Raw genomic sequence first — 10,165 nt, forward strand, 5'->3', positions numbered from 1 at the left:
CTGTGATGCAGCGTCAAGGGTAATCGTAACCATGGTCTCCGAGCTGATAGTCCATGCTGCTGCAAACGTCACCGAACTGTTCGTGCAGATGGTTGTTGTCTTGCAAATGTCCCCATCTGTTGACTCAGGGATCGAGACGTGGCTGAACGATCCGTTTCAGCCATGCAGATAAGATGCCTGTCATCTCGACTGCTAGTGATACGAGGCCGTTGGGATCCAGCACGGCGTTCCGAATTACCATCCTGAAGCCACCGATTCCCTATTCTGCTAACAGTCATTGGACCTCGACCAACGCGAGCAGCAACGTCGCGGTACGATAAACCGCAATAGCGATAGGCTACAATCCGACCTTTATCAAAGTCAGAAACGTGATGGTACGCATTTCTCCTTCTTACACGAGGCATCACAACAACGTTTCACCAGGCAACGCCGGTTGGAAACTTTCGTCATGTAAGCACGTTGTAGGCGACGCTACGGGTGCCAACCTTGTGTGAATGCTCTGAAAAGCTAATCATTTCCATATCAAAGCATCTTCTTCCTGCTGGTGAAATTTCGCGTCTGTACCACGTCATCTTCGTGGTATAGCAATTTCAATGGCCAGTAGTGTACATGGGAAACCCACATTAACATGACCACCGCCTATGTTAGATATCAACGTGCCATAACCACTTACAGACGATATGCGGCAGGACTAACTGTGGAGGGTATATAAAGCATGTTTGGAGGGATGTGAAAAAGAGTGCAGTTGTCATCGAAATGCAGAAATAAAGCGATTTATCTGACATCCAAAGTGCGGGATAATTTACTATCGGGCCATGGGTGTAAACATTTCCAAAATGGCTATGTCCATAGACTATTCGTGTGCAACTCTAGTTAAAATAAACAGTGCACGGCAAAATGGCCACATTCTACACTGGCGACCAGGCGACTGTGGTGCACCATGGGCCATAGATGACAGGGGTGATCGGCAGCAGCAGAGATGATGTACAACTGTAGAGCAGCGAACCTTTCGGATGAGTCAAAGGACTGCCAACGATGTTTCCTCGAAAACTGTTCTGTGTATTTTGCTGCATATGGACCTCCACAGGTGGCACCTCATTCATGAACGCGTGATGACTGTTGTTCATCAGTAATGAGGGCTGGAATTTGCAGTATGGCAACTACACGTGCTGCGAGTGAAGGCTGTGGCCTTTCAGATAAATCACGTTTTATGGTCCAGTGGACAGACGGCCAACACACAACAATCGTCGGAATGATCCAGGTCAGAGGAGCAAGCGATATGGTCTTGGGAATTTTTGTGGCATTCCATGTACAGAAATGCAGTAAATGAAGCAGGCAAAAAGGAATACAAACGTCTCAAAAATGAGATCGCCAGGAAGTGCAAAATGGCTAAGCAGGGATGGCTAGAGGACAAATGTAAGGATGTAGAGGCTTATCTCACCAGGGGTAAGACAGATACTGCCTACAGGAAAATTAAAGAGACCTTTGGAGAAAAGAGATGCACTTGTATGAATATCAGGAGCTCAGATGGATACCCTGTTCTAAGCAACGAAGCGAAAGCAGAAAGTTGGAAGGAGTATATAGAGGGTCTATACAAGGTCGATGTACTTCAGGACAATATTATGGAAATAGAAGAGAATGTAGATAAAGATGAAACGGGAGATACGATGCTGCGTGAAGAGTTTGAAAGAGCACTGAAAGACCTGAGTCGAAACAAGGCCCCGGGAGTAGACAACAATCCATTAGAACTACTGACGGCCTTGGGACAGCCAGTCCTGAAACTCTACCATCTTGTGCTATATGAGACGGGCGAAATACCCTCAGACTTCAAGAAGAATATAATAATTCCAATCGCAAAGAAAGCAGGCGTTGACAGATCCGAAAATTACCGAACTATCAGTTTAATAAGTCACCGCTGCAAAATACTAAGGCGAATTCTTTACAAACGAATGAAAAAACTAGTAGAAGTCGACCTCGGGGAAGATCAGTTTGGATTCCGTAAAATTTTGGAACACGTGAGGCAATACTGACCCTACGACTTATCTTAGAAGCTCGATTAAGGAAAGGAAAACCTACGTTTATAGCATTTGTAGACTTAGAGAAAGCTTTTGACAATGTTGACTGGAATACTCTCTTTCAAATTCTGAAGGTGGCAGGGGTAAAATACAAGGAGCCAAAGGCTATTTACAATTTGTACAGAAACCAGATGGCAGTTATAAGAGTCGAGGGACACGAAAGGGAAGCAGTGGTTGGGAAGGGAGTGAGACAGGGTTGTAGCCTCACCCCGATGTTATTCAATCTGTATATTGAGCAAGCAGTGAAGGAAACAAAAGAAAAATTTGGAGTAGGTATTAAAATCCATGGAGATGAAATAAAAACTTTGAGGTTGGCCGATGAACTGTAATTCTGTCAGAGACAGCAAAGGACTTGGAAGAGCAGTTGAACGGAATGGATAGTATCCTGGAAGGAGGATATAAGATGAACATCAACAAAAGCAAAACGAGGATAATGGAATGTAGTCGAATTAGGTCAGGTGAGGGAATTAGATTAGGAAATGAGACACTTAAAGTAGTAAAAGAGTTTTGCTATTTGGGGAACAAAATAACTGATGATGGTCGAAGTAGAGAGGATATAAAATGCAGACTTGCAATGGCAAGGAAAGCGTTTCTGAAAAAGAAAAATTTGTTAACATCGAGTATAGATTTAAGTCTCAGGAAGTCGTTTCTGAAAGTATTTGTATGGAGTGTAGCCATGTATGGAAGTGAAACATGGACGATAAATAGTTTGGACAAGAAGAGAATAGAAGCTTTTGAAATGTGGTGCTACAGAAGAATGCTGAAGATTAGATGGGTAGATAAAATAACAAATGAGGAGGTATTGAATAGGATTGGGGAGAAGTTTGTGGCACAATCTGACTAGAAGAAGGTATCGGCTAGTAGGACATGTTCTGAGGCATCAAGGGATCACCAATTTAGTATTGGAGGGCAGCGTGGAGGGTAAAAATCGTAGAGGGAGACCAAGAGATGAATACATATTCAGGAGGATGTAGGTTGGAGTAGTTACTGGGAGATGAAGAAGCTTGCACAGGATAGTGTAGCAAAGCACAGGATAATGTAGCATAGAGAGCTGCATCAAACCAGTCTCAGGACTGAAGATCACAAAAACAACAACCCTGTATGACCTCGTCATTTTGACCTCACCTGTGGATCAAGTTTGCATCTACCTTTGGGGACCATGTTCATCCCTAAATGCCATTTGTTTTTCTTTGGTACTATTTCATCTACCAGTAGGATAATTCAACATGTCACACAGCTCACGGCATACATTGCATGGTTCCAAGAGCACCAGGGTGAGTTTATCGTACTCCCCTGGGCACCAAACTCGCTGGATTTAAAACCAACCGAGAATTATGGGACCATCTAGAATGGGCTGTTCTCGTCATGAATCCTCAACCAAGAAACCTAGTGCAGTTGCCCACGGTTCTGGAATCGGCATGGCTCCACGTCCCTGCTGCTACCTTTCAGAACCTCTTCCTGCACATCTCAGAACGTAATTCAAGCTCTTGATGGGTGGCAACATTAGTATGACTGGACATTACAATCACATGAAATTCTTAAACATTAATACCGTTGCTATATTTAAGTATGGTGTGCCTAAAATTTAAACCTATAACATTCCCTTCCCACCCCCATCAAGCTAGTTCTTCGAAAGAACAGGCACCACTTTCATATAGATAAGGCTTACTGGCCGATGATCTTCTTCAGTGCAGATTCACTCACATTGCTCAAACTCTTACTGGAATCGGTAGACTGACTGCCACGACTAATGAGTATAGTTGGCAGGGCCACCACAAATGTAGTGTGTGGACAGGAAGTTGGAAAAATGGTTCTCACGGGGACCATGCCGGTGATAAGTCCCTGCAGTCGCTCTATCCTCTGTGTCCTCGATACCTCAGTCGGATACAACATCTGCCATGTACGCGGGAGATCCAGGGTTTGAGTCTCAGTCGGGGCACAAATTTCAACTGTCCCCGTCGACATTTATCAGCGCCTGTAAGTATATAATGGTCTGGATTTTATTGTAGTTTGATAATGGGCTGTGGTTTCCTGTTATTTGAGTGTTATTAATACTGAGTGGTAGAGAGGGATCCCCTGAACAGAGCGAGCATCGTAGCACTAAAGCAGAATTTAAATTCACATTGTACTAACCGATTGTGTGAAAGATGTCGATTAATAAATCCCTCCAAGTACCAGCCACGTCATGTGAACCTCTTCCTTCTTGCAGAAGTAACGACACGTACCGAAATGTGTTACCAAATTGGAATGGTTTACAGCGAAGGTATTATGAACAGAACGAGTGTGTTTAGTGGAGGCAGAAGAAACGTTCATGACTTTCCACTTTTAGTGGTGAGTTGGTGCAGAAAATCGAGGAAGCTGTTTGTGAAGACCACCGATTGGCCGTGGTTGAAACTTCTTCGGTGTTACCACAGCTTCCAGAACTTTCTCATAGAAGACAGTTACAGAAACAGTGGGATAGCAGAAACTGTGTGCAACATGGATTCCAAAACAGCTGATAGAGCATTACAAGAAAAACCTGGTCAATAGTGCCCACGAGTTTCTTGAGCGACTTGAACTGGAAGGTGATGATCGTCTGAGTTCTGTTGTGACTGGAGGTGAAGTGTCGGTGGCTCACTACACTCCTGAGACTAAAATAAAGCCTTCATAGTGGCACCGCACCGATTCCACATCTGTCAAAAAATTAAAAAGCACAATTTCCGGCAAAAAATTATGGCTTCGGTGTCTGGGGACTGTAAAGGCATCATTTGGGTAGAATTTCTGCCTCTGGCAGACCATCAACGCACAACGATATCGTGAGGCCCTGAAAACCTCAAAAGGAGCATTCAGTACAAAAGGTGGGGTGCATGCTGAGGAGAGGAGTGTACTCGCTGCAGTACGACGCACGTAATGGCACAGCCTTAGCCACCAAGGCGTTCTGGGACTCATTTGGTTGAGATGTTTCCAACTCCATCTCTCATCCCCCCCCCCCCAACCCCACCCACGCCACCGTATTGCCCTGACTTGACGCTTTCAACTCCATGGAGGCACACATGAGTGGAATTACGTTTTCAACAGAGGAGCAGACGCAGAAAGAGGTTCTCAAGTGGGGAGAGGAGCTGGTGGGATAGTTCTTCAAGGAGGGCATGCAGAACCTTGTGCCACAGCTCACTCCATGCACTGAACGAGATGGCTGTTATGTGTGAAAATAGTCAACAAGTGTATAACAACATCTTGTAATTATTTTAAGTATACTTTTTCTAAAATAAACATAAAAATATTACTTCCTGCACGTGTCTCGTATATTGGTTATCACTTAGATTCATTTGAAATTATCCCGTTTACGTAATATGGGTACGCTTTTGACGCTTTTCTGCAGTCAAGATGGTTGCAATCCATTACACAATAGTGCCGCTATAATTTCTCCACTACTTTTCTGTTGCTCTTCGTTCAACCCTTTACCGTGCTGCAGACAGGAGCCTGTCTAACAGCCTGGCGCACGGATATTGTCGCCACATCCCTGCATGTGACAAACATGGCAGCAAAATACTTGCCAGTCATCCATTCCCGATTCTTCTAAGGATCCCATTGTTGCACAGCGGAACTGCAACAGTAATTTACAATTTGTCTGTGGACAAGGACACCCACGGTGGCTTGTTGATTCTACTTTTAGTTTTATACGTTAGAGCCACATCTTGCACTACAGTCGGAAGAAGACAATTAATAGACCCAAACAAAGTTGCCCAAAAAGCTACCATTTCCATGTAGAAAGAGAGGGGAAAAGGTGTTTAAAGGTCAGAAGATGTGTTATTCAGGATTGGGACCTTCTCGAAGTTAATGACTGCTTCATAGTACCACACACAGTCACAGATTTTGCATTGCGTTTTGCATGGAAGTACAAAACGTGACCAACTGGAGAGATGGGTCGCAAGCTGCTAAGAGTTGAGTCACTATGAGGATCGTTTGGGAGGTTTCCCAAATTCATCTCGTCGTAGACTCCTTTTTACCTAACCAAGTTTAAAATGTATTTCTGAACATATATTTGTTCAACTTAGGCTGTCTCCACATGTAGCCACTGAGAAGCGCTTCCGCTGGCAAAGCATTCGTTTAAATGGAACGCGCAGCGCCAGCGCGCTTCTGTCGCGCTGAGTGACGAACCACCGCCGCCGCTGGCGCAGAAGCGCCGCAGGGCCACCGCTGGCGGGTCGCTGCTGCCAACAGCGGCCTCCAAGTGACGCCACCAAGTGGCGCTGCTGGCCTAGCAAGTAGCAGGGAACGCCGCGTGTTAACTGATGGCTCCTCACATGTCGGGATTCACTGTCTCTGTTATCTTATAATACGGTCGTGTAGGTCATACTGTCGGCTAGAGATGGAAGTCGATATAGAAGATTTCATCTGTGAAGACCGGAGAACATCCATTGATATGCAACATAGAGAGTGGGCAATATCCAGATAAAATGCAAAAAATTAAAGTTTTCACCAAATTTTGGAGGCCAATGTTCTTCAGAGAAGGAGATGATTGGTGAGCGTCATTGACGTTTCTCCCCGCTTGTGTTGGATCTATTGACATGTCATGTAACACACAAGCACTTAAAATTTCTTCCGAACTGTATCTATCTCGATCACGAGCAAAACTGTGCAACACACAACAAGTTTTTATAGTATCTTCAGCAGATTCTGAAGATACATTGGAAAGTCGATAAAAAAATCCTGCATTCTTTCGTAAGAATTCTAAAAATACATGTAACATATCTTGTAGCTCTACAGAGACTGTATCTGAAACCTCTTTGGAAAGAAATTGTCTCTGTATTAAGGCAGTAACAAAATTTACACACCGAAAACTTAAGAACCAACAGTTACAAGAGGGGAGTAATCACAGCCTTCATACAACTGCCTGCTCCGTGGAAATTTAGTATCTTTGTCAGTTAACTTTTTACGAAGCGGTGAATTCGAAAACGCAGATCAGTATAACGTTTACCATTCGTAACAGCCACAAAGTTGGGTAAATTGGATACCTTTCTAGCAAACATTTAACTATTCATCCTTCAAGAAATAGTGACACAAGAACAAACTTTTAAACTGCCTATTTTTGATTTTGTTATTGAGTAAGGGAAGTAAAAGAGAGGCATGCTGCTCATCAGACTCCACGATGGAACCGAAACACGGAGTCGCGACAGCAGTGGCAGGTCATTAGCGTATTAAGGCTGTGGCCGCCGCAGATAAGTGCTTTTTGGTGGCTTCCTGCGAAGGCAGACTTAGTTATGTCGGTCAGCGAAGAAGCAGCACGTAATTTCAAATCGCTGAATAAGAAATGTGGCATTCATATTTATAAAAACAGGTGTACTTTGCATGTACCAATGAAATATGCCTACCACCCAGGAATCAAAGTAATCTATTTTAACAAATACAAAGTGGATAATGCGCTCTTTTGAGATACAATTTTTTTGTGTTGGCCTATGTCTTGTCACATTTACTTCCTTGGGTCACGCAACGTTTTAAAACTTGTCAATTAGTTGGATGAAAAATTACAGTTTGGAATTTTTGCTCCTCCTTGCAAAAATTTCCACTGGCGGCCAAGTTCAAGGAAAAACTGACAATTGTTACCTCCCGTCTAGCTCAGTTCCTCGGTAAACTCTTGCTTAGTGGAATGAAGCAGCGCAAGAGAGTCCTTTAAACATCCTAGCTGGACGAACACGTACAAAGGCACTCATGACAACCATTTAAATTATCTTATCAAGAAAATTTTGTATCATTTCAAAACCAGCTACAGTAGGGTGTCATGAGGATGTAGTGGCGTTGCTTTGGCAGGACAGTATTATTTAGCAAATCAGTGAACTATAGGCAATCATCGCTATATTTCTCGCTTAGGATTTTTAGTTATACATCAGTTCTGATTTAGGCAGACTTAAACTTCCTGTGCCTAAAACAAACTGTATGTTTCGAGCCACGTGCTTGTCACGTAGATCGGATAAATAGGAAAGACTGGGAAAACGTCTAGGTTTGAAAGTAAGTTCCAAACGAGAAACCGGCAGGCACGCGGAGTTTAATTATGTGTGATGATACAACGAAACAGCAGGAAGAGAGAAAACTACTGGTTCAATGATAGTAACAAATTTCTCGCAGTGGCTCCTTCGAAACTCACCCGGTGGGAAAGTTACAGCGTTGAGTGAAGCTGATCTGCAGAGCCCGAGGCCGCACCAGTCTTGTGCCGCGGAGGCCTCGTGGAGACTGTTGCCGGGCAGCGGCCCCACTGTCGCAGTCTTCTGTCTTCAACCGAGAGCGCATTATTACTGTACGTAACGACAAAACCTCTACGGAAAAGAAACGTGAACGACAATGTGTTAAAACAAGAAAAGAACAGAAGCTCCTAAAATATGGTGCTCCGGAAGGACACTGTAGATTACACGGGAAGATCTAATGAGTAGGTACCGAATCAAAATGGAGAGAAAAGAAAGTTGTAGTACAAATTAACTTAAAGAAAGGATCGGTTGACAGTACATGTCCAAAGCCATCAAGAAAGAGTTAGATTGTTAATGGAGTAAAGTGAGGGACGTAAAAATCGCAGAGGGCGGCCAACGGATGCATAGAGCAAGCAGCTTCAAATGGACGTTAGTTGCAGCAGTTATTCAGAGATGAAGCTGCTTGCGCAGCATAGACTAGCGTGGAGAGTTGCATCAGACCCGTCTTCGGGCTAAAGACCACAGCAGCAACAAAAATAAAATGTAAGAAATATCAAGATTTTTAAAACAACGTGCAAATGGGATTCCTAGCATCATATGTGCCAGTATTTTAAGCTGACGTAAACAACACTGATTGCCATTAAAATTGCGACAGCAGGAAGAATAGCAAGTAAAAATATTTACTTATTATGAGGGTAAGTATTGCAAGAACTATAAGTGATTAAAGTTGTAAGTGATTCGCAAAATTTAGCTTACAAAGCCACCGCCTGCGACAGCAACAACAGCCCTAAGCGCCCTGGATATCGAGTCGAATTAAGCTAGGATGACAGACACTGCTACGTCATTCCATGCTGCTTGACCTCTGTGTCGGATATCATCAATCGTAAAATTAACAATTAGCAGTTTTGAAGTGAAGACGATGACATGGTTTAGGATTATGCATGCATGATTGTACAGTATTTCTCGAAAATTTGCTGAGTGAAGTCATCGTTATTCTACTTAAGAAAATCACATTTTTCGTATGAAGTTTGGCGCAAGAGTCTTATATGCATATACAGTGGGCCGACAAAAAGCGTGGCATAGCGATACGCTCATATACCGATAGCGGTAGTATTGCGTACGGGAATTAACAGACTTTGAACGCAGAGTGGTAGTTGGAGCTAGAATCATGAGACATTCCTTTTCGGAAATGGTCAGCAAATTTAATATTCCGACTTTCACAGTATCAATAGGGTGCCGACAAATTTCAGGCATTACTTCTCACCATGGACAACACATTGGCTGACGGCCATTGCTTAACGACCGAGAGCAGCGGAGTTCGTGTAGAGTTACCAGTGCTAACAGACAAGCCACACTGCTTGAAATAAGCGCAGAAATCAATGTGCGACGTACGAATGACGTATACGTTAGGATAGCACGGCGAAATCTGGCCTTAATATCTAATGGCAGCAGACGATGGACGCGAGTGCTTTGTCAACAGCACCACACTGCCTGCGGTATCTCTCCTATGCTCGTGACCATATCGTTTCGTAGACTAATGGAAGACGGTGATCTGGTCAGATGATCCCCCATTTAGGTTGGTAAGAACAGATGGTTGAGTTCGAGTGTGGCACGGATTCCACAAAGCACCGGGGCCATGATGTCAACAAGGCACTGAGCAAGCTGGTGGCGGCGCCATATTGGTGTGGACTGTGTTTACGTGGAATAGACTGAGTCCTCTCATTATGTGAGGCTGCTCGGAGACCATTTGTAGCCATTCATGAACATCATGTTTCCAAACAACGATGGAATTTTTGTGGATGACAATGTCTCATGACACTAGGCCAAAACTGATCGCGTTTCGTCTGAGGAAGATTCTGGACAATGCGAGAGAATGATTTGGCCACACAGATCGTTCGACATGAATCCCATGGAATATTTATGTGACAATGG

This window comes from Schistocerca americana, chromosome 1, assembly GCF_021461395.2.
Source record: "Schistocerca americana isolate TAMUIC-IGC-003095 chromosome 1, iqSchAmer2.1, whole genome shotgun sequence".
NCBI lineage: Eukaryota > Metazoa > Arthropoda > Insecta > Orthoptera > Acrididae > Schistocerca > Schistocerca americana.